We start from the raw sequence: 25,005 nt of genomic DNA, 5'->3' as shown, positions 1-25,005 counted from the left end.
TATATTGGGGTCTTGAAGATCGGCTGGATAACGCAGAAAAATAGAGAGAAGTTTTTTTTTCTGATACAAAGAAGTAACTTCCGATTTATCATTGAAGCGCCCGCTACAAAAGGTAGCTTGAACTTATGACTTCGGAAGCAACATGATTATCTAAAGTTGAGGTTTCCGGATGAGTAATATACAGAATGAGACTATGGTTAGTTTGATTAATGATTGAGTCACCCATACATTCAGGGGGAGCCTGACCATCAGACGCTGTCGACGGGAGTCTTTTTTATTCCAGAGGGAGCCTGGAGTCTGATGTTAATTCACAAGTCATATAGTTATTGTATTGAGATGTATACATAAGCTATATTGATGTTTTTGATGTTTATGGTGACTATTAATAAAATTACTCATCTGAGCTATGCGCAACTCCCCAGACGTAGGCAATATTGGCAGAACTGGGTTACCAAAGTCTCATGTTTTATTTTCTCTTCTGCTGTCAGACTAGTTATTACTTATATTATTAGCTGTAGTCGTAACGGAAGAGTCCTTGATTATATTTTATTGTTTTTCACTTCATATGAAACGAAAACCAACCTAAATAGTATATGTTTATTATATATATTAAAATAAGAAAAATTTTCACAAATATAACAAACGGATAAAATATTTAAGGCTTGTATAACAAAGTTCATAAATTAACATTTTTTAAATATTTCAATTTTGTCCTTTCCTTTTATTGTCTTTCTTTTCCTCTTCGTAAGCGATTTGATTTTTTTTCTTTTTCCATCGTCTTTCTTCTTTTTCTCTTTTTTTTTTCAAACTATTATTTGGTTGAAGATCATGTATCAAATATAAAAAACCTTTTTTTTTTCAAATTTTTATTTGGTTCAAGATCGTGCATTAAATATAAAAGACTTGAAAAAAATGTTATTTAAATTTGGGTAGCTAAATCTAAATGATTGTGTACAAAAAATAGCCAAACTTAAACGATTGTGCAAAAAAAAAAAAAAACGATCGTGTAGACAAATCTAAACGATCATGTACTCAAAATATTTAAAAAAACCATTTGGCAAAATCTAAATGATTGTGTACAAAAAAATCTTGAAAAAATAAACGATAGTGTAAAGAAATTTAAGCAATCGTGTATCAAAAGAATCTTAAAAAAAATCGTTGAGCCAAATTTAAATGATGGTTGTACAAAATCTTGAAGAAAAAATCGTTAGATTTGGCTACCCAAATCTAAACGATCGTGTAACCAAATTAAACAATCGTGTACAGATCAGAATTGAAAAAATAAATTCTTTAGATTTGGATAGATTTGGCTATCCAAATCTAAATGATCAAATCTAAACGATCGTGCACCAAACAGTAGCTAAATCTAAATGATTGTGTACGAAATGCGTGTTATTGATGGCATGGTTGACGAGACATTTTTGTATTTTTCATTTTGGACATGTGGGCTTTTTTCGTTTTCGAAATTGTTCTATACAATGTAAATATTTTATCGCTTTGTTATATTTTTTAAAAGATCCCTAAAATAATATGACATATTTAAAGTAGTTAAATTAGGAAAGAAAAAAAAAACAATAAATTAAGATTTGAGAACTTATATATAAAATTATTTTATGAAACATGTAGTTAAACCTAAAAACAACTATATTACAATAGTATTGCAAACCAATTATATTCATCCAAAATATCTAACATCCCAACTCAAATTCTTTCTACCAGGTCTTGGTCAAGTCAACCGTTAACCTAAAAAAGTGTAATATTTACTTTAAATCTTGAAGCTTTTTTTTTTTATTATTATTATTATCGGGAAGGTTGTATTTGTTTCAAAACCTTTGAATGGAATATTTTCACAATGTCACACTACTTTTAGATTTCATAAGTCCATATTTCCATTTAGGTATATCTCCAAATCAAAAACTTTGAGAAATTTAATTCTTGTTTCTATATTACTCATCAAAAATGAAAAGAGAATCTATAACTCAGTTTGGACTTAAAAAAGAATATATGATTGTAGAGATGTTTGTAAAATTTACATTGATATTTTATTATCGGCTTTAACCAATAAACTGTTATAATTAAGTGTATTAGTTTATGAAGCAGCTACAAGTAATTTTCTTAGTACAAATAATAATATTGTAATTATTTTCTATATAAGATGAAGAAAAATATGAATATAGGTTATGATAATCCGTAGGCAGTAGAATAGTTATAGGCGTGAAGAAAAAATGATTTTAGAAGGAAATTGGGGTTGAGAGATTAGTTGGTAAGCATCCAGTAAGATATCAAATTATAAACGGGTGAAGTGAACAAGTGGGGTTTCGAGTTAGGACTTACGAGGATATTATAGGAGGAACATACTTATGAAATTAATTACAAATTTATTCCTCTTTAGTTCTTGAAAATCTCAAAATTTTATCCTCCAAGTCTTTGAATCGATGTAACGTCTCAACTTTTCGAGATCTTTAACTAGTGTCATTACTATCGTGAATGCAAATTTAAAATACAAACCAACTGGACATTTCATATTGAAAAGTAATAATTTTCTTAATTCATAATAACTTAAACTACATTTTTATTCAGAATCCCTTAAAAAAAACTTCAATAAAACCGAACATTTAAATTTCAAATTTCTAAACTCAATCATTCTAAATGAAAACACATTCAACATCTCTTAGAAAACCAAACAAGGAATGGAAATGCGTTTACACTATTCCGATATGACATCTTTAACAAATCTCCTTGCTATACATATGATGCGTTCTTTGTCCTTGCTTGAAAACGTATATAGCAGAAGAAAGAAAGTACAAAAAATCAATAAGTAAATATGTAAGTAAGCCATATGTAAGTTTAGCCTATTTAATATTATTGTCTAGTATACAGTTTAACAACCAGTTCTAACACAGAATTATAACATGGTTGTGAACCTATGGGTCCATGGAGCTGTAATATAATCGTGAACTTTATTGGAATTATTTATCTCCTAAAACTTGTACTTTGTAGTTTAAAATTATATTCTATAGTGTTCATTGACGACTTATTAGTGAAAGTTGAAATTTATGTAGAGACATAAACATAGATCAAGTTCGAGTATACAGTGTAAACAGTTTATAGTATTTGAATAAGTTTGGGCGCCTTTATTCGATGGACACTATGGATGCCGCTCGCTTTGGAGTTGTTGCAAACGATGTGATTCTAAATCGTTCATGTGGAGACATGAAAGTGGGGGCATCCTATGTAAAGAGTGTACAGAAGGTTGGAACCATGAAATAATCACTTTTACGTTTTAACACCATTGATTCTGTAAAACTGACTATTTCGATCATTGATGATCCAGGTAACTTAATCTTAATTCTAAGCTAACTATGAACATCTATTCACAAAAAATTATCCTTATATCTGCATAGGTGAGGGATTAACTTATCAATCATGGTTATATAAGATGGACACAAATATATCTATAGTGAGGGGTGTGCAACTACGGGACTTTAGTAGCATAACTCATTAGTTAACGAATGTTGATTAGTTTGGTATAAAAGAGTTTAGCCAGCTGATCTTGGATTGTTGGAGGGCATGATCTGTAGATCCATTAGGCTTTTCTGCTAGCTCATATGGAATTAACTTAAAACAGTATATTGGATTAGTTCGAATTATGAAAGGAGAGAGAAACCGATAAATATATGTGATATAGCGGTTAGTTATCAATTTAGATTCATATTCGAAAGCTTGAAATTGATGGAATGGTCAAAGTTGTAAAAGTAAAAAAGGTTGACTTTTGAATTTGAAAAGTCAAACTTTGATCAGCTTTATATTTCAAATTGGATTTGAATTTTAGAAAAATGAACGCAGATTCATGCTCGGGAAGTCAAAATTAGTCAAGATGGACAAAATGGTCAAAAATCAAAATGTTAACTTTTGACTTGAAAAGTCAAATTTTAATGACTTAAATGACAAATGGCCATGTACCCCTTTGCCTAAAGTTAGTGGAAAAATTCATTATTTTGTTGGATAATCCCATTAACACTTAGTGGGATAAGTAGCTACATAAGATGCAAACACATATACCTCATTAAGAATTAATGGATTGTGCGGTGTTGATCAAATGTGAAGTTTTTATATGTATTTTTTCATGTTAACTTTTTATAAAATAAAATGGTTTGAAAAATCATTTTCATAAATTTTTTAATAATTTTTGAATTTATTCAATTTAATTCTTTCAAATAGACTTCACCTCTCTCTTGCACCAAAAAGTTGGTTCTTCTTTCGATTTCCATAACATCCCTCTCCTTCAATTCCTTCACTTATTGGGTACCAAAACTTAGTTCCACGTCCAGATAAAAGTGGTTCAATACTAGTAGTGGTCTCAGGTTCAAGTACATGAAGAGATTACCAGTAATTTGAAAGCTATGAAGGTATGAGTTTCTATTAACCTAATTTTGTTTAATTAGGGTAATATTGCATGTTAATTGCTAAATAGTTTAAATGCAATTAGGGTAAAATTGATCTTGTATTTCCTTGCGCATGTCTCAGTTTTTCATTAAGCCCGTCAATCCATAGAAACTATAATTGTAACGTCCAAAAAATTAAGGTAATTTTGGCTTATTTAATTATCTTAAATTTTTTAATTACGTCAAATTTATTGGATGTCAATTCAAAATTAATTCAATGAGAATTATTTGGTTTTATGAAAATTAACATTAATTAAATATTTATTGGATAAGTATTTAAATAATTGGAGGATTTGGATGTTTGGTGTTATTAAGAATTAATTTAAGTTACATGTTATTGGCTTTATTTAAAATTGTGGATTTTTAATGAATTAGGGTTAATTAAGGAAAATTAAAAATATGGAACTTTTAAAAAATATAACAACCCGTTAAAATTTTGCACTTTATAGAACGATATTTGAAAACAGAAAAGGTTCACAGGCCCACAATGGAAAATACAAAAAATACCCTATTCAACACGTAATTAATCGACCACAAGCATGCGAGAGTAATCTTCTTTTCTATGATCGTGTACTATTGTCCAAACGAATGATCTATGATCGTTTAGGTCATGGAACACGATCGTGTAATTCTTTTTTAACCATGAAAAATGATCATGTTGGTTATGGTAAGCGATCGATGAGACTCATTTAAAAACGACTCGCGTTTGCGAGAAGGCTACGCGATAAATTATGTTTAATGGAAAGAGGCGATGAAGCGAACTACAAGATGTTTTGGGCTTATTTCGTGAGGAAGTAGGGATGTAACCCTTGTGTTAGTAAGTCGATGATTGATTTGATCTTGCACCTAATCCAAATCCAAGATAAGGATTTGGTAGAGACACGTGGCGTATTGAGATTGGACCATTCTCGTCGCCAGCAGAAGTCATCATTTCTACAGTCGAAAATTTCCCTGGGAGAGGTTTATACATAGATGAAGTCTGACCATTTTTAGAGCTACTTTTACCTCATGTTCAACTAAGAAAGAATTAAGAAAAAACATCCAAGAATTTAAAAAAAAATCAGAGGCTTGAATCCGACAAGAAGTTGCAAGAAAGTCATTGGCTTAGGAGCTGAGCAATGGAACTAGTTGTTTGTTGATTCTGAGTGGTTCTTCTAATAAAATGTTTTTCAAAATAATAAGGATTTCTAAAACGTGTTGGAGTTGTTAAATATATTTCCATTGAGACCATGAACTATAAGATTTCTCTCATACTTTTCGATTCTTAGATTGCATGTGACTTATAAATGAGTTGAACTTATTATGAACCAAAATGATGTGATGAAATGATGTATTTTTTAGAATTAATGAGATTGATAAATATTGAAATGATAAAGTCTGATGATCTTTGTACCTTATGTGATGTAATATCTCACATTTGTTGTGTGTTCTAATGTGGGATGTCTTATCCTTGCTGTGTATTTGGGATAAAATGCTCTATTATGACTTATGATATGAAATAGAATGCCCTATTCATGTTGTGTGATCTTGAATAGGATGCCTTATACTTGCTGTGTGAACTGGCGTGGGATGTTGTTTGGTTGCTATGTGGTCTTGCATTGGAAGATGCATTATGCATAATAGAGTAGATGAAACTTGCTAAATTCGTCGAGATTACTCCACGTAGTTGTAATTTGGCAAAAGAGTGTGGTAAATGCTTGAGTTGGAAAATGGTACGAAGATGTAATTAAATATGCATAATAATTATGAGAGATGATTATGTTATCATGAAATCTGATGTGAATGACAATGCAAGAATTGAAAAGAAATGAATTCCATATAAGTTATGATGAATGATTTAAAAAGAGGGATAATTTCCATATGAGTTATAAAAATGGTTGATGAAACTAAGATATTGTGAACTGCCTAACACATAAGATTTGGTTTAATTTGAACTCAATGTTTTATTGGTAGTACTATATATTATTCATACCACGTGATATGACAAAAATGGATTTAACCTGTTAAGGCAAACTTTGAGTTATCAAAGGTATTGAGAAAAGATACCACTCACTAGACGTTTTTGTCTAACCTTTCAATATTTTGTTTTATCCCCTCGTCTCTAGGTAGCGAAGGATATCCTGCGTTGAACTTGCAGCCTTGATCGCATATCGTGCCTTTGTAATTGCATCATTTTGTAGTGACCACTGTCATCTCGCATAGCATCTAGAAGCTACGAGAGAAGAGACGAGTCATTGTTTTGATTATGTACTCAGTTTCTTATGAAAAACTTGTGTAATATAAATCAAATGTACCCTTACGATTTGTTTATCAATGACGTTTTCTTGTTTCTTTCAAAGTTTGAATTTTGCGTTTAAATTTGTGGTTGCATTTATTTCTACTTCCTAGCCATTCAACATCTTATCTCATGGGAGTTATGCGTTTAGTGTCTAGGTGTCCATCTGGTCGCATACAGGACATTTGGGGCGGGGTATGACATAAATGATTGTTAAAACTTCAAATTGGACGATCTTGTTGACCATGGTAAATAATTGTGTTTACTATGGTAAGTGGTCGTTTAGATAATGATACACGATCGTGTAACTCTTTTTAAAAGATAGGAAAACTGTTTCAAATTTAAACAATCATGTTGACATAGTAAACAATCATGTTGATAATTTAAAACGATATTTACGCGATCTTGATATTCTCAAATATGAGAAAGATGAAGAAGAATATTGACACAATCGTGAAATAACTTCAAAGAATCTTGTTGAAAATGATTAAGATAATAGGAGATTTAAACAGAAGAATAAATCGTTTAAAAATTGAAGAAATAAAATCTAGAAGAAGAGATGAACAAATCACAAAGAAAATTAATTGTCAGACTCTGATCGCGTTCTAAACTACGTGATAAAGTTTTAATCATGCGAATAAGAACTACATACGGAGTGAGAAGGTTTTCGGTATAAGATTTATCAGACGTTTTGTGCTACGCGTTGAGATGGAAGGCGTTGATAGTTTTTTCTTCACCATGAAGTAGTTGACGTTATCCTTATATAAGAAGGTTAGTGAGCTGATTTAACCTTGCCGCCCAATTAAAGTCATGATAAAAAGGTGGTAGTAACATGTGGCATTTTTCTGTTGAATGATTATCACCACCAATAAAAGCAATCATTCCAACATGGGAGGCTTCACCTGAGATGCTTATAAATAGGAGAAGTTTGATCATTTTAAGAGCTACTTTTACCTTAAAGATTAAATTGCCAAAATTCCAAATATTTTTTGTGAGCTACCACGAGAACAAGTCCAACGAGAATTTGCAAGAAAGTGCAAGAAGACGTTGATTAAGAGCTAAAGAGAGGAAGATACTTGATTGTAAGTGGTTTCTTCTTAAAACGTTTTCAAACCAAATGGATTTCTATTGCTTTCGAATCCTCAAATATATTTCTATTGAATTCTTGAGTTATATGATTTCTTTTATGATCTCAAACCCTTAAAATCAATTTGTTCATTTATAAATAATTTGGATTTGTAATGAACTAGAATGATGAAATGAGATGAACTTTTGTATAATATGCAATGAGATTCCTCACACTTGCTATGTGTTCTAGTATGGGATGCCTTATCCTTGTTAGGTGATCTAGGATAAGATAACATATTCTTGTTGTGTGATCTGGAATATGATGCCTCATACTTGCTGCGTGATCTGGTATGAGATGCCCTTTGCTTATTGTGTGATGTGGCATTGGAAGACACGTTATGCGTGATGAAATTGATGGTGAATTGTTGTTGCATTGAGATTACTCCACATAGCCACAACCCAACAAAAGAGTGTGGTAAACACTTGAGCTGAGGAAAGAGTCAAAGATGTAATTGAACATGTAGAGCAATTCTACGATACAATTTAATGATGCATTATGTGAGATGCATGTTTATGAGATATGAGTTATTATGAATGATTTGAAAATAATTGCTCTCCTTATCCTTTATAAATGGTTGTTAATAAAATTTGGATTGTGTTGATCATCTAACGCATTGAGTTGATTTGATTTAGACTCAATGTTTTATTCTTGAAACATATAACTGTTTTTATCACATGATTTAGCAAATGAGTTATAAGGCATTATGACATAATTTGACTTATTAAATGTGTTGGTAAAAGACCCCACGCACTAGACATTTTTGTTTAACTTTCAAATGTTTTCTTATATCTCCTCCTCAGGTAGAGGAAAACATCCACTGTTTGACTTGCTAACTTTAACGTCTGTCGTGCTATAATTGCATCAAACCATCTTTGTAGTGCCTACTGTCAACTTGCCTCGCATGTAGTTTTAGCAAGCTAAGTGAAGTTTTTGTTTTTAAGATTTGTATATATTTTTAGCTGAAGGAACTCTTTCATTTGTTAAATGTTCTTTTGATCAAATATCAATGAATTCTTTGTTATTCCAATGTAGTTCTCATTTCGCATTAAATTGAATGTTGTATTCATTCCGCTTACTAGGCGTTTTGCATGCTATCTCGCGAAGAGATTCACTTTGCATGTCTAGACGGTCATGTCTATTCATGTATTAAGCGAAGTGATCATGGGGCATGATGTGACAAGTTGGTATTAGAGCATAAGTTCTTGGAAAATGTCTTAGAAGTTAGAATCATGCATAAAGAGTCACATAATAGAGAATGAAAGTCTAATGTATTGATGTGTTCAAGGATTATGGCACTGCGAGGAAGGTAGAAGTCATACACGTAAGTGACAGTTGGTGTTCCCATTACTAGGAGCGCTATGAGAGCCAAGAATCTAACGAGATATCTAGTAATCCCTACGACCTGTTGGAAAAACGCGAAGGAAAGCATGTTTGATAGCTTTGCTCAAAGATTAGTTGATCATTTTATGGCTACACCCTCCACCGTGAATAAGAGGTTTGGCATTAAGAGATTGAAGGCATTGGAAGCAACAACCCTTTGAAGGGACCATCGATCCAAGTGATGTGGAAAAGTGGTTAAGTTTGATTGAAAAAATGTTTTGGGGTGATGGGGTGGCCGGAAGAAAGAAAAGTGAAATTGACAACGTTTTTGTTACAAGAAAATGCTGAAGACTGATGGACCCTCCATGCAGTAAAAGTAAACAGAATAGGTTATGTCTCATGGGAGTAGTTAGGTAAGCATTTTAGAGTAAATTATATCCTTGTTCCTTTTGTGATGTGAAGAGGAATGAATTTGTGAGTTTGGTACAAGGTTACATGACTGTTGCAGAATACGAGAAAAAATTCACTAAATTGGTTAAGTATGAATTAGCCTTCGTGATTGATGAGATAGGAAAATGTAAGTATTTTGAACATGGATTAAAGGCAGGAATTAAAAACCAATGACGACCACCGCAAACTAGTCAGATTTTGCTAAACTTGTTAAAGTTGCTATGGAAGTCGAGAGAAGCTTGGTAGAGGAAGAGAAAAACAAGAGTGCAAAGGAAGGCCCATCCAACTAGAATATTTGTAGCACGCGAGGTGGTGAATGATGCAGTAAGAATATAACTGTTTTGCGTAAGGCGTTTATCAAAGAGGAAATTTTAAGTCTCGTTCTCACGTTCCATTTGGATCTGGAATGAGTTATGGAGGAGGTTTTCAGAGACAAAATAAGGGCCAAGGAAAAGGAAATGCTCCAGTATGGATAGAGGATGTCTCTCAAAGAAGGCAGACAGCTGGACCAAGTTTAAAATTTGAAGGAAGACCTGGATTTAAAAATGTTTGTTTCAATTGCGAATAGCTAAAACATTTTGCTATGTATTATCCTAACTTGGTAGTTGAAATTACCTTAGGAACTGTATCAAACTCTATCATGAGCCTTATTTCCTAAGTGGAAATGGAGAAGGGCCAAATGGATCAGAGGACCTAGAAGACCTAAGTCTTAATGGAAAGTTTGTGCTATGACTCAAAGTGAGTCCAAAAAAAGTCCTCACGTGATTACAAGTTTGTTAATGATTTGTAATTCTCCCACTCTTTTGTTGTTCTATTCTAGATATACACATTCTTTTGTTTTCCTAACGCATGCTAAGTCCTTGAAACATAAGACAGAGCCTCTAGAGAGTGGAATGTTGATTAGTACGCCTTCAAGCGAAGTGTTTGTAGTGGAATTAGTATGTAAAAATTGTAAGTTAAGAGTTGAGAAGTTTGAAGTTAAGTTTGTAGGGGATAAGAAGGTATAATTAACAAATATAATTTATGGGTTTAAAGCAAGGAAGTTGATAAGAAAATGGCATATCGCCTATCTTGCTCACATAGTTGATACCCAGACAAAAAGAAAGGAACCAAGTAGTGTGGCAGTAGTTTGTGAATATTTAAACGTGTTTTCGGAAGAAGCAAGTGGATTACCCCCAATAAGAGAAATTGAGTTCACTATTTAAGTTGTACCAGAAACGACTCCAAATTCTCAAGTCCCTTATTGCATGGCACCAAGTGAGTTGAAGGAATTGAAGGACAAATTTGAGTTGTTAGAAAAGAGTTATATTTGACCTAGTACCTCACCTTGGGGAGTCCCTATTTTATTTGTGAAAAAGAAAGATGGATCCATGAGGCTATGTGATTACTGGCAGCTGAACAAAGTGACAATTAAGAACAAGTACCCTTTGCCACAAATAGATGATCTTTTTAATCAACTCAAAGCAGCCTCGATATTCTCAAACATAGACTTGCATTGAGGTTACTATTAGCTAAGAATTAAGGAGTCAGACATACCTACGACAACCTTCATGACACATTATAGTCATTATGAGTTTCTAGTAATGTCATTTGGTTTGATTAATGCCCCATGTGATTTTATAGATTTGATTAATAGATTGTTTCACCGCTACTTCGATCAATTTGTCATTTTTTTATTGATGACATTTTGATTGATTCATAGAACGCAGTAAGACACAGAAGCACTTAAGGATTGTACTACAAACCTTGCGAGTAGAGAAGTTATTTCCAAAGTTTAGAAAGTGTAAATTTTGGTTGAATCAAGTTGTATTGATTGCATATGCAATATGCTTAAAAGGATTGGAAGTAGATTCGCAGCAGATTGAGGTGATTGAAAGTTGGAAACACCCTAAGACAGTTTAAGAAGTTTGAAGTTTTCTTAGTTTGGTGGGCTATTATAGGCATTTTGTTGAAGGATTTTTCAAGTTAGCTCTTCCTTTAACAGAACTCACAAAGAAACCAACAAGGTTTGAGTGGATAATAGAATGTGAGAAGAGTTTCTAAGAGTTAAAACAAAAACTTACAACTGCACCCATTCTCACAGTGCCTACATAGAGAAAGAGTTTGAAGTTTCCTATGACGCGTCACATCGAGGTTTAGGATACATTCTGATGTAAGAAGGGAAGGTGATAGCTTACGTGTCAAGATAGTTGAGGTTGCATTTAATGTCCCAAGTTTAGGAGGGAGACATGAATGAACCGATATCACATCTAAATGAGAGGGATCCTAAGAACATGAAAGTAAGGTTAAGAAATACTTGAAAGAATTAAAAGTTACTACCTATACCAACAAGGTGCACCTTCTTTTTCGATGACTCGAACATAGGAACTCTAAAGTTAAGCGTACTTAGCTTGCAATAATTATATATTGGGTTAGTTCTTGGAAATTTTCTTCAGATGCATGTAGGCGAGGACAAAGCATGTTGAAAGAACTCGTGTTGGTTTATGGGGACAACTCTCACCCTTATAAGCCTTTAAGACAAGTATGAATAATGTTGTCAGGTTGCAAGGGATGCAAGGGAATGCCGAGGATCTGAATTCTGAATCCTGGGTCTTAGGCATTACATTGCATGAGCTTAATTACCCAACACATGATTTAAAATTGGCAGCTATTATCCGTGCGTTGAAAATTTGGAGACACTATCTATTTTTTAAAAAAATGCAATATTTTCACTAATCACAAGAGCTTGAAGTACATATTTGATCAGAAAAAGTTGAATTTGAGATAAAGGCATTGGATGGAGGTCATTAAGGATTATGATTGCACTATTACGTATCACCATGGCAAAGATAATGTTGTAGGTGATACGTTAAACAGAAAAAGCTGAAGTAAAGAGAATAAAAGGAGGATAGCCTTTCTAAGCCAATTGAGAGGTTGCAAGGAAATCTTAAATGCATAATTAATTGGGAATTTGATAGCTCATTTGAAGTGAGGCCCATAGTGTAAGAAGAGATTATTAAAGCACAACCTGAGGACCCTGCGTTAAGAGAGTTAGCTAAAGAAGTTAGATGCGAGCGAAGGATAGATTACACGTTCAGAAGTGATGGCGCGTTACTAACGAAAAGGAGATTATGCGCTCCACATAATAAGACATTGAAGGAAAGTATCTTAGAAGAAGCAAATAGTTTAGCTTATGTTATACATCCTGGAAGCACTTAGAGGTGCAGAACCTTGAAAGCATTTTAATGGCTGTCAGGTATGCGACGAGAGATAGTTAAATTTATAGCTAAGTGTTTGATTTATCAACAAGTTAAACAACAACGCCAATAGACTAGAGGATTGATGTGTCCTTTGTCTAGTCCAAAGTAGAAGTGGGAACATATCACTATAGATTTCTTATTCGGTTTGATAGAAGCCTAATGGGTTTGATGGAATTTGAGTTATTGTGGACCGATTTACTAAGACAGCACGATTAATTTCTAATGAGCCAACTTTCCCATTGGACAAATTAGCTAAGTTGATGTTAATAAGATTGTAAGCCAATATAGAACCTCAATATAATTAAGACAAATATTCACATTCTACTTCCAAGTTTTGGCAAGGATTGCAAGAGGCGTTAGGAACCAAGTTGTGTTTTAGGACTACGTTCCATCCTCAAACAGATAGACATTTTGAAATGAGTATCGAAAATAAGATATGTTAAGAGCACGCATTCTACAATTCAAAGGAAGTTGGAATGAACGCTTACCACTGATGGAATTTAGCTACAATAATAGTTATCCTTTTAGCCTTGGATTGACACCTTATGAAGCTTCATATGGAAGGCGTTGTACAACACGAGTTTTCTAGGAAGAAGTAGGCAAGAGAAAGCGTATGGGCCAAAACTAGTTTAGGCGACGACAAAAAATGTTAAGGTGATTAAAGTAAATTTGAAGATTTGCCTGCGATAAGCAAAAGTGTTATGCAGATCATCATCGTAAGGCTTTGGATTTTAAAGTTGGAAATAGAGTTTTAATTAAATTTTCACCATAGAAGGGTGTAATCAGATTCGCAAGGAAAGGAAAACTAAGTCCAAGGTATATAGGACCTTATGACATTTTAGCACGCGTGCGACCAGTGGCTTATAAGTTAAGGTTGGCTGCAGAGTTGTCTAGAATCGATAATGTCTTTAATGTTCCTATGTTAAGAAAGTATGTTCTAGATTCCGTGCATATACTTCAAGAGTGAAAGAAAACTTGACATATGAAGAAAGACCTTTGCGTGTGTTAGATAGAAAGGAACAAGTGTTGAGAACAAAGGTGATTTCTATGGTCAAGCTTTTATGAAATAATCATGGCCTTGAGGAAGCCACTGGGAAAAATGAAGAGCACTAAGGAAAACTAAGTATCCACAACTCTTCACATGAGATTACTAAATTTAGAGGATGAAATTCCAATAAGGAAGTAGTAGTTGTGAGACCCTGATCGCATTATGAACTACACGATAAAGTTTTCATACGAACAAAAACTAGTTACGAGGTGAAAAGGTTTTCATTATAAGCTATATCAGGTGTTCTGCGCTATGCGTTAAGATGGAAGATGTTGAGAGTTTTCTTCACCATGAAGTAGTCGACTTTATCCTTGTGTAAGAAGGTCGGTGAGCTGATTTGACCTTGCCACCCAATTAAAGTCAGGATAAGGAGGTGGCAGTAACACGTGGCGTGTTGCTGTTGGATGATTCTCACCACCAGGCATAAGTCATCATTCTGGCGTGGGAGACTTCACTAGAGATGTTTATAAATAGATGAAGTTTGACAATTCTAACAGTTGCTTTTACCTTGTGCTTTCTTAAGAAAAATTGAAAGAATTCCAAAGATTTTTGGTGAGCAACCATGAGAACAAGTCCGACGAGAATTTGTAAGAAAGTGCACTGGGACGTTTGCTAAAAGCTTAGACGAAGAAGATACTTGATTGTAAGTGACTGCTTCTTAAAATATTTTCAAGCAAAAAGAATTTCTATTGCATTATTTGAATCCTCGAATATATTTCTATTGAATTCTTGAGTTATATGACTTCTCTTATGATCTCAAATCCTTAAAATGAATTTGATTTATAAATTATTTGGATTTGAAATGAACTAGAATGATGAAATGAGATGATCTTTTGTATCTTATGCGATGAGATTTCGCACACTTGTTGTGTGTTCTGGTGTGAGATGTCTTATCCTTACTGTGTGATATTGGATAAGATGCCCTATTCTTAATGTGTGATCTGGAATAGAATGCCTTATACTTGCGGCATGACTTGGTATGTGATGCCCTTTGCTTGCTGTGTGATCTGTCATTGGAAGACGCATTATGCATGATGAAATTGATGGTGGATTGTTGTTGCATCGAGATTACTTCGCATAGTTGCAACCCAAAAAAGCGTGTGGTAAACACTAGAGCCGAGGAAATGGTATAAAGATGTAGTTGAACACGTATAGCAATTATGCGATATGATTTAATGATGCTTTATGAAAAATGCATGCTTATGAGATATGAGTTATTATGAATGATTTGAAAAGAAATGCTCTTCATATGATTTATAAATGTTTGTTAATGGAATTTGGATTGTGTTGATCGCCTAACGCATTAAGATGATTTGATTTAGACTCAATGTTTTATTATTGAAAAATATAACTGTTTATATCACAAGATTTGGCGAAATGAGTTACAACGCATTATGAAAGAATTTTACTTATTAAATGTGTTGGTAAAGACTCCACTTACTAGACATTTTTGTCTAATCTTTCAAATATTTTATTTTATTTCTCCTTAGATAGTGACAGACATCCAGTGTTTGACTTGCCAACATGAACACATGTCGTGCCATAATATTTTAAAATAATTTTAAATATTTAACCTTTATTCATTCGTTTTGTTAACATTCATTTCTAGCTTTAGATTAAAACTATTTTTCACCGGTTAAAAAAAAGTACAATAAAGACAAGACATCAGAACTCCCCAACCCTATATCACAACTCCATATCTATGATATACAACAAAACAATCTAATTACAAATAAACAAATAATTATGTAATAATAAAAATAGAAAAAAAAAAAAAACTCTTTACCATGTTTTGTTTTTATCTTATTTCAATAATAGTAATAGAAATAACTATTATTTCTTTTCACTCCTCAAAATCTGGGCTGTTATAGGAAGGGGTTTTTTAAAAAATATAACAAAACTGTAATATATTTATACCGTATAGAACAATTCTGAAAATGGAAAAGGCCCACGACCCACAATGGAAAATACCAAAAATACCTCGTCAACCACACCATCAACAACACGCATAATATATTTGGAATGGATCGTTTAGATTTTGTTGTTGTTTGGCACACGATCGTTTAGATTTGACTATCCAAATCTAAACGGTTTATTTTTTCAATTCTATCGTTTAATTTGGTTACACGATCGTTTAGATTTGGTCGTTTAGATTTGGCTACACAATCGTTTAGATTTGGCTAAATGGATTTTTTCAAGATTCTTTTGGTACATGAATGTTTAAATTTGTTTACACGATCGTTTTTTTTTTTAAAGATTCTTTGGTACACGATCATTTAGATTTGGTTAAACAATTCTTTTAATTCTTTTGATACACGATCGTTTTTTTTACACTATCATTTAGATTTCACTACTTCAATCTAAACGAAATTTTTCAAGATTTTTTAGATTTTTTTCAAGATTATTTATACACAATCTTTTTCGATTTGATTATCCTAATATAAAGGACGTAAAAAAGAGTAGGAAAAGAAGAAAGACGATTGAAAGAAATCGCAGCAAAAAAAAAAGAAAAGAAAAAAGACGATAAAGAAAAATCGTAGCGAATAGTAGGAGAAAAATGAATGTGCAAACCTGAAATATTTAAAAAATGTCTAACTTTATGGACTTTGATACACAGGCTGTAAATATTTTAGTAGTTTGTTATATTTATGAAAATTTTCCTTATAAGAATGCTTTGTATTGAGAAAGTCTTCAACGAAAATAAAAATAAAATGACATAAAAGTATAAAAGAAAATAAAAACAAAAGAGTTCACTAGAAAATCTAAAATGTCGTAGAAAAACTTACAAAGATCGAAAATAAATTTTTATGCGAAAATTGTTACAATCACAATCCCAAATGCAATAACACGACGCAATTTTATTAAAGTTTTTGCATTATTCATACCTATTTTTTCTTATTTTTGAGGATTTTTTATCATTCAAACCTCCTTTTCCTTGTGTTTCAAGCTTATCAACAACTACTCTTCTAATATTTCATCAAGATTAAATATTATTTAGTATGCTTCATACGATATAAGTAGTTTATTTCATATATATAAATTTATGGATAAAAAGTTTCAATTTTTCCTAACATTTTAATATTTTTGAATTGTCAACTTTCTATTTATGGGTATGTCGTATGGCTTGAAGGTGATTAATCGAAGAAATTTAGTTGAAAAATTAAATAAACTAATAGACTTTTAATTATTTGTAACTGGTAAATATATATAAAAAAATTAAGGAAATTTTCATAAATATAATAAATAAGTAAAATATTTACGGTATGTGTAACAAAGCCCAAAAAGTTAGAATACTACTAAAAAAAGACCTTTCTTGACAGTTGTAGTTTTTATTTCTTGACGTTTTTTTAAAAAACCGTCAAGAAAGGGGTGATTGGAAGGAGAAACCGTCAAGAATTTTGATGGAAGATCAATTTTTAGCTTTCTTGACATTTTTTAAACGTCAAGTGAAATATTTTTGCTCTTGACATTTTAAAATTGTCAAGGATTATCTATTAAATTCTTGACATTTTATAAAATGTCAAGAATATTTATAATTTCAAGATTCTTGACATTTTGTAAATGTCAAGTAATATGTATTTTTTTCTTGACGTTTTAAAAACGTCAAGTTATACCAATTAAATTCTTGACGGTTTAAAACGTCAATAATTTTTATAAAAAGCGGATGAAGTTATTTCCAGATTTCTTGACGTTTTAAAAACGTCAAGATTTATTTTTTAATTAAAATATTAAAATTTTCATTAACTAAAAAATTAAAAGCCCTAAATTTTATTTTTGCCACCCCCATCACGCGCACCTGCTATATCCAAAATCTTCTTCTATTTCGTGCCTCGCTCATCTCCCCCATTGTCAAACGTTACTTCGTCACTCCATCTTGCCAAACGTTGCTTCATCGCTCTGTTGCTCCGTATTGAGTTCCATCTTCGACCGAACGTCGTTGTGGTTGTGGTTGTTGCCAAACGTCGTCTTCCATTTTCGGCTGTATTGAGTTCGCCAAACGTCGTCTTCCATCTTCGCCTGTCGTCTGTTGTGTTTTCAGAAGCTTAAGAAGGTGACATTGATTCTTATTCCATCCAATTCACTTGGTTTTCTTTTCTCCAACGATCTATGGTTTCTTTTATGCATTTTCGAGGATGTTGTTGTGTTTGGTTCAGTTAATGCTACATTTTGAGGCTTCTCTGTTCCATAGTTTCTTTAGCATTTCATGAGTTTGGGTTTCTTTTTAGTGTACATATAATCACTGTGTTGCACCAAAATTGAGAAGAGGAAAATTAGAGGAAAGTACTGGAGGTAGAAACTGAACGCGTAGACTAGAGGTTATGGAAAGTTTTAACTTTTGTTAATTTGTACTAGTGGCATTCTCGTGCTCACAATGTTGGGATTTGATTTTCTTGTTACTTAAGTAGTTCTATGTGAAGCTGTGAATTTGAGTTCTACATCATTTTGATGAGGTGAATATAATGCTCAAATTATTGTAGTATGAACATTTTGTTGTACATAAATGATATTCATGAATGCCTCTTTAAGATTTTTTTTTTTTTATGATGATTGTCTATTGTGTGGTGGGGGGTTTAACTTTTAACAAGAAAATGAGTTGAATTAATAAGAAGAATGATAATAGGTCGTAATTGAAGTAGGTAAAGGATATATGTTCAAATGTTGGTGGAAAAAAGCATATGGGTCTTCAATGGTTGTGGCTCTCACAAAATGTTTGTTTTAGTGTCTCAATGAAAATTAACCTTATTTTCTTTATTTGTTTTGCTAGGGACGAAATTTGTGATTGGGGCTTGAAGAAACCTAATGTTGTGTAGGAATTTATTTTCTTTATTTGGTTAGTTGGGGGGAGGGGGGGAATTTAGTCTTATTAAGTGAATGTTTGTTCAATCTCCATATTTGTTTTCTTTTTTATAATCTCAACAACATTTTTTCAACTAATTTAATTTACTTTATTTCTCACTAGATTTACAATTATGGATAAATCATGGATGCACAAAAGTAGATTATCCAAAAAATATGAGTTGGGTGTGGAAAATTTCATCAAATTTGGATTTTCGAATACAACTACCTCCTACATTCATTGTCCTTGTTTGAAATGTGAGAATTGTGAAAAGCATAGTAGAAAGGGTGTTAGAGATCATTTATATGTTAATGGTATTCATGAAAGTTATAAAATTTAGTTTTGGCATGGTGAAGAACTTCCTAACTCATCTTTCTATGGAGAATCTTCAAAGTTTGACACACATACATGTAAAGAAAATGATGTTGGAAATGTAATAGAAATGATTGAAGTTGCTCACGAGGAGTACACCCAAATGGATTTGAGAAGTTGCTTATTGATGTTGAAAAACCATTGTACGAAAGATGCAAAAAGTACACCAAGTTGTCTACTCTAGTTAAATTGTATAATTTAAAAGTTAGGTATGGATGAAGTGATACCAATTTTTCAGAATTACTTAAAACTTTGAAGAAAATTCTGCGAACTACCAATGACTCCCAAATTCATTGTATGAAGTGAATAATACATTAGGTGCATTAGGAATGGAATATGAAAAGATTCATGCATGCCCTAATAATTGTTGTCTCTATAGCAAAGAATTTGCTAATGCAACTGAATGTCCTAAATGTGGTCAATCGAGGTGAAAAAACATTAAGGATAGAAATGAAGAGAGAAAGCAAATTCCCTCAAAAGTGATATGGTACTTCCCACCCATTCCACGATTCAAAAGACTATTTAGAAGTATTAAATATGCTGAAAACCTGACTTGGCATGCTAGTGAAACAATTGAGGATGGTAAGTTACGACATCCAGAAGACTCTCTAGCATGAAAGTTAGTAGACTTTAAATGGTCATACTTTGGTTCTGAACCTAGAAATCTTCGTTTAGCATTGTCAGCAATGGAGTAAATCCTCATGGTGACATGAGTTCTGAATACAGTTATTGGCCGATAGAAATGGTTATTTATAATCTTCCACCATGGTTATGTATGAAAAGAAAGTACATTATGCTATCAATGTTAATGTCAGGGCCAAAACAACCGGCTAATTGTATGAAAAGAAAGTACTTGTATATCATGCTAATTGTTTCTTCATTTTGATTGACAGCCTTCACATAATATTATATGGATGATTTTAATGAAGAACTTGGTGTTGGTGAGTTGAATGCAACAGTTGAAGAGATTGATACTAGAAAATAAACCCCAAAAGAGTTGAACCGACGACGAGGACCTACTATTATGTTTGATGTAACTCACATTAGAAGTTTGGGAGAGAAGAAGGTGGTGAGTTACAATGAAGACGAAACACCTATTGGTGAGAATGGAGCCAAGTTAAAGTCTTTCATAGGGTCTGTAACACATTATCATGTCCCTATACATATACATTTTCGAAAAGTGTGCCTGCAGAACTCAAAGATAAGATATTCACTATAGTTGAGGTATATATAATTTTTGTGCTTATATTAATAATGTTCTTGCTGTACGGACACTTGACTAACTTTAATTATTTAGGTTGCATTCGTCATTGATCCAAGATCTAGGAAAAATGTTCTCTAAACTGCAGGTATTTCGTCTCGTAAATTTAAGGACTAGCTAACAACGAAATACTTCATGCCGCATAAAGATGAACCACAACTGCTTGAAGTTCCACCTGAAAAGTATTCTTTCATTAAGCAAAATCATTGGGAAGAGTTTGTAAAGTCAAGGTTATCCGAGACCTTTCAAGTATGAATAACTTTTATACATCAAAATCATTCGAAAGAATATTTGCTACTTTCTCATTAACAAATACATTTAGATATAGGAAAAAAGACAATTGCAACAAGATAGACAATTGAAGAACAAATACAATCGTAGAATTTCAAGAAAAGAGTATGTCAATCTTAAAGAGGAAATGGTGAGAAAATTTTTATGAATTTTTATGCTTATTATTAAGGATGTTTATGCAGTATGTTTAGATGTTTATGTTTATGTTTATGTAGTATGTTTAGGTGTTTAGATGTTTAAGGATGTTTGTTATTGTGCTGAAAATGTTTAGATATTTATGTTTATGGAGTTGATATGAGTTCTGCACTTTAGTACTTGTGTTTATGTATATGTATATGAGTTCTACACTTTAGTTCTACCACGAAAAAGTAGTCATACATCCAAATGGAGAAATTCTGCACTTTATGTATATGAGTTCTGCACTTTTATGTTTTATATGGTAGTGTTTGAATCGTTTTAAGAATTAGTTGAGGAATTCTGATATGTTATAACTTGTGAAATGGAGAAATTCTGATATGGACATTCAAACCCTTATTTCAAATGGTTTTCAAATCATTTAATCAAGAGTTGGAGAGATGAAATATAAAGTATTGATTGATAGGAGTTACAAAACAGACCAACACAAACTTCTCCTAGTATAAAGCAGTAAAACGATGAACTTAAATCCTAGTATAAAGCCGTGTTTAATAAATCTATATTCCAAAAGCTTATGTATATGAATAATACATCCACAACAAGAGTATTAATGACTATTGAATTTGCCTTTTGAAGTAGATAAAACACATTTCTTAAATGTTCTACAATTTCATTCTCCATCTCATACATGTCAAGCATTGGTATTTTATAATCTAGAGAAAATAACTTTTTGTTTGAAGTTGCATTTTCTTACTTTGTTAATTAATTTTTCTTGTACAAGTTTAGTAGAAAAACAATTTAACATATTGGCAGTTATTATAATGACTTTAGATTTAGGAAATGACTTTAGATTTTGAAGCATAGGGTAACTTTTGGGGAAAAACACAATGAGCTGATGACTTTTTTACTTCTCCCCTTCATCCTTTCTCACATTCTACACTAGTCTTAGAGTTCTCTTTAGTTGGATTTCAGGTTGCATTTTTATTGAAATTGTTTAGTTCATATGATGTTGTATTAATCTTGATTGTGGTGTTGTAAGAAACAATCTGTTTGTTCAGAAAGTTGTTGTTACTGTTTGCGTTTTTTTTTTTTTTTTTTTTGTTATTCTTTTTTTGGAATCAGTAGCAATATAGCAAAAATGAAATACAAGTTAATATGTTTACCACTTGAACTCCATGTTTTCGAATGTAGAAGGAGGGTTGAAATGAAGTTGATCTTGATCAAGCTAAAATGTGGAAGAAAGCTCGAGTTAACAAACAAGGATAGTACGACAACGACAACGTTCAGCAAGTCGTCCATAAAATAGTAAGTCATTACTTGTAAATTACACATTTCAATTATCCATTACATAAGCATTTCTATAACTTACACTAATTTTGCTATCTTTTTAGGATGAGATATCAATGAATACAGATTCATCGTCTGTGAATAGACACTATTCGAATAATGTGTTAACCTAAGCATTGGGTACAAAAGAGCACAATGGTCGTTTGCGTGGGGTTGGTGGATACGTTACTCCGACAACGTGCTTTCATTCAGTTAAAAAACATCAAAAGATACGGCGAACATTCTACTTGAGAACGAAGAACTCCGAAGGCGAGTTAGTGAATTAGAGGCACAAATTCACTCAAACTTGTCTACACCATTGTTTGCACACGGGAGTTGTTCAAGGCTAAAAATGTTAGAGGGGATTGAAGAGAAGAGTAAGAGAGTAGAAGTAGAATTGATGGACAAACCAAAAGAGAATGAAAAGAAAGGGAAGGAGGTGGTGCAAATGAATGAACCAAAGTTTGACGCCTTCAGGGTACGTAATCCACTATTAAACTGGAATGTCTAATATATACGTCTTACTAAATATGGATGTTCTTGAATTAGGAGAGAGGCTTAATAAAAATGCCTATAGAAAGGGAAGTTGTATGTGAGTCCATATTAACTTTGCCATTAGTGTTGATGTCGATTCTTAGATATGCTGAGAAGGTAATGGAGTAATGTATCAAATACATTATATTAATTGTATCATATACAATTTATTCCCTATAATCGATTTGAATAATTCAAATTAAACCAAAATAAATTTGATTCTCATTTATCCTTATTGAGCTAACAAGGGGACCTTATGGACCTATAGATTGAAGCTCCAATGATATGAGATTAATTAATTAAACTCTTTGATTAAATTAATCTCTATTCATTAACTATTAGTCATTCCACTAAAGACTAATAGTAGCACTCTTTTTACTGTAGATATATTTTTGTATCCATTAGATATAACCAATCAACAGTGCAATGACCCTTCACAAATTACTCGTAAGTACAGCTAGGCCAAAAATTACCGTTTTACCCCTGTAATTACATCTAACTCCTTAAGTACCACTGATTCCTCTAATAAACAATAATTATAGTCCTACTATAACTGAACTCCTCTTAGGCCAAGAGAGGGTGTGACGCCACATTATTCAAGCCCTAGAATCAGCCCTTAAAAGAGCAATTTCTCTACTTACTCTATCTATAGAGAAGAAGTGAATTCATTCTTGTGTAGCTGTGTTTTCCCAGCTCCCCAATCAAACGAATCCCCAAAATGGTAGGCATATTGAGTCTGCAACATAGGTCACTCTCACCCAAGCAAATCAAAGGACCGCCTTCATAGGCAGGATAGGAGTTCACAACTCACTCAGGATTTAGGTCAAGTCACCTATGGTCATCCTGGTAAAATGTAGTCTCAACTAATAACGATGTTCATAAGAGAGACTATTTATTTCATGGTCCGGTCATATACAAACACTTTGTATATAATACCCCCACTCTAACGTCTCGACATGAATGATTAGGATCAAATCATTTGTAGCACTTTGGAACAACTGTAATAACTACAAAGCAGGTCGTATTCGTAGTGTCACTAGAATAAGGTATCTAGCCTTATTCATTTACTACAGACCATTTAGGTTATCACATAAATATGATCCACTTGTATGTCTCCACATACATTTCTAGATTATAGAAGATAACCTTGAATGTTAGTTTATTGATTTTGTGGGTTAATGCAACTAAATATCAAATAAAATAAAACACTTTATTTTATTAGATAAATAAAAAATTTGTATAATATATACAATTACAAACTACAAGACTACGAAATTTAGGGCATCAACCCCAACAATTTATAAATCTAGACCATGAATTTTGGGTTTTGTAGATATGTTTTGTGAGAGAGGGTTGGTTATGTTTATGTCTTTGGAGTTTGAATTTTCAGTTAGTGTGCTGTAATTATTATACAATTATTTTGAATTAGTTTATATGAAATATTATACTTTGACTTTTCAGTTTACGTTAGGTTAAGAGTTAGTAAGTTAACAAATTGTCAGTAACAGTTCTAAGGGTAGAACAATACTTGTTGGCTTCCCTCCTCTTGGGTTAAGAGAAGATTGTCTAGAAGGGGGTGTGACAAGCAGGACAAGGGTTACCATTCTCCATCACCATACCTGCTCCCCATTTCATTCCCCATCCCCGCAAAATTCTCCGCGGGGTTTGAGGCAGGGATTAGGTTCCCCGTGGGGAATTTTCCCCCGTTTGCCATTTTTCTAAGGTCATCAAGGTCAAGCAGCTCGTTTTAACTATATTCTTTGCCTCCAATAGTCACTTAGGTTTAGACATGCATTAGACATGTCTTGTTACATATTTGATGATGCTCGGCCTCGACCAAGCTGAGGTCGATGCTCCAACGTCCTATATTAGGTCCATTTTGATATTTAGTTGTTACACTCAAACCGAATCATATGTTATATCTTCCTCAACTTTTACTGTTCATGTTCTCATCAAATATTATTTTGTGTTTTGGTTCAAAGTCCACCATAACACAACTATGAGAGTAAATTAATAATTGTAATAAATATGGTTGGCCTTTTGACAAATCCTCAGCTCCTCACCTCAAATGTATATGGCTTATCGGCCATTCGTTTTTTCTTCTCTCTTTTTTTTTTTTTTTTTTCAAAATCTATCATCCATCAGATATTATTCATATCCTTATCTCAAAAAGTAAACATATACGTGTCTTTAGTGATATAATACATATGTTAAATGTGGTGTCTTGTGTCAAAAAGTAAACATATACGTGTCTTTACTGATATAATACATATGTTAAATGTGGTGTCTTGTTTCACACTCAGTCATCTAATTAATTAATAATAATGAAGTCCAGAGTTATTT

Source organism: Cucumis melo, chromosome 2, assembly GCF_025177605.1.
Source record: "Cucumis melo cultivar AY chromosome 2, USDA_Cmelo_AY_1.0, whole genome shotgun sequence".
NCBI lineage: Eukaryota > Viridiplantae > Streptophyta > Magnoliopsida > Cucurbitales > Cucurbitaceae > Cucumis > Cucumis melo.
The sequence above is the reverse complement of the archived record's forward strand: the minus strand, read 5'-3'. Positions refer to the sequence as shown.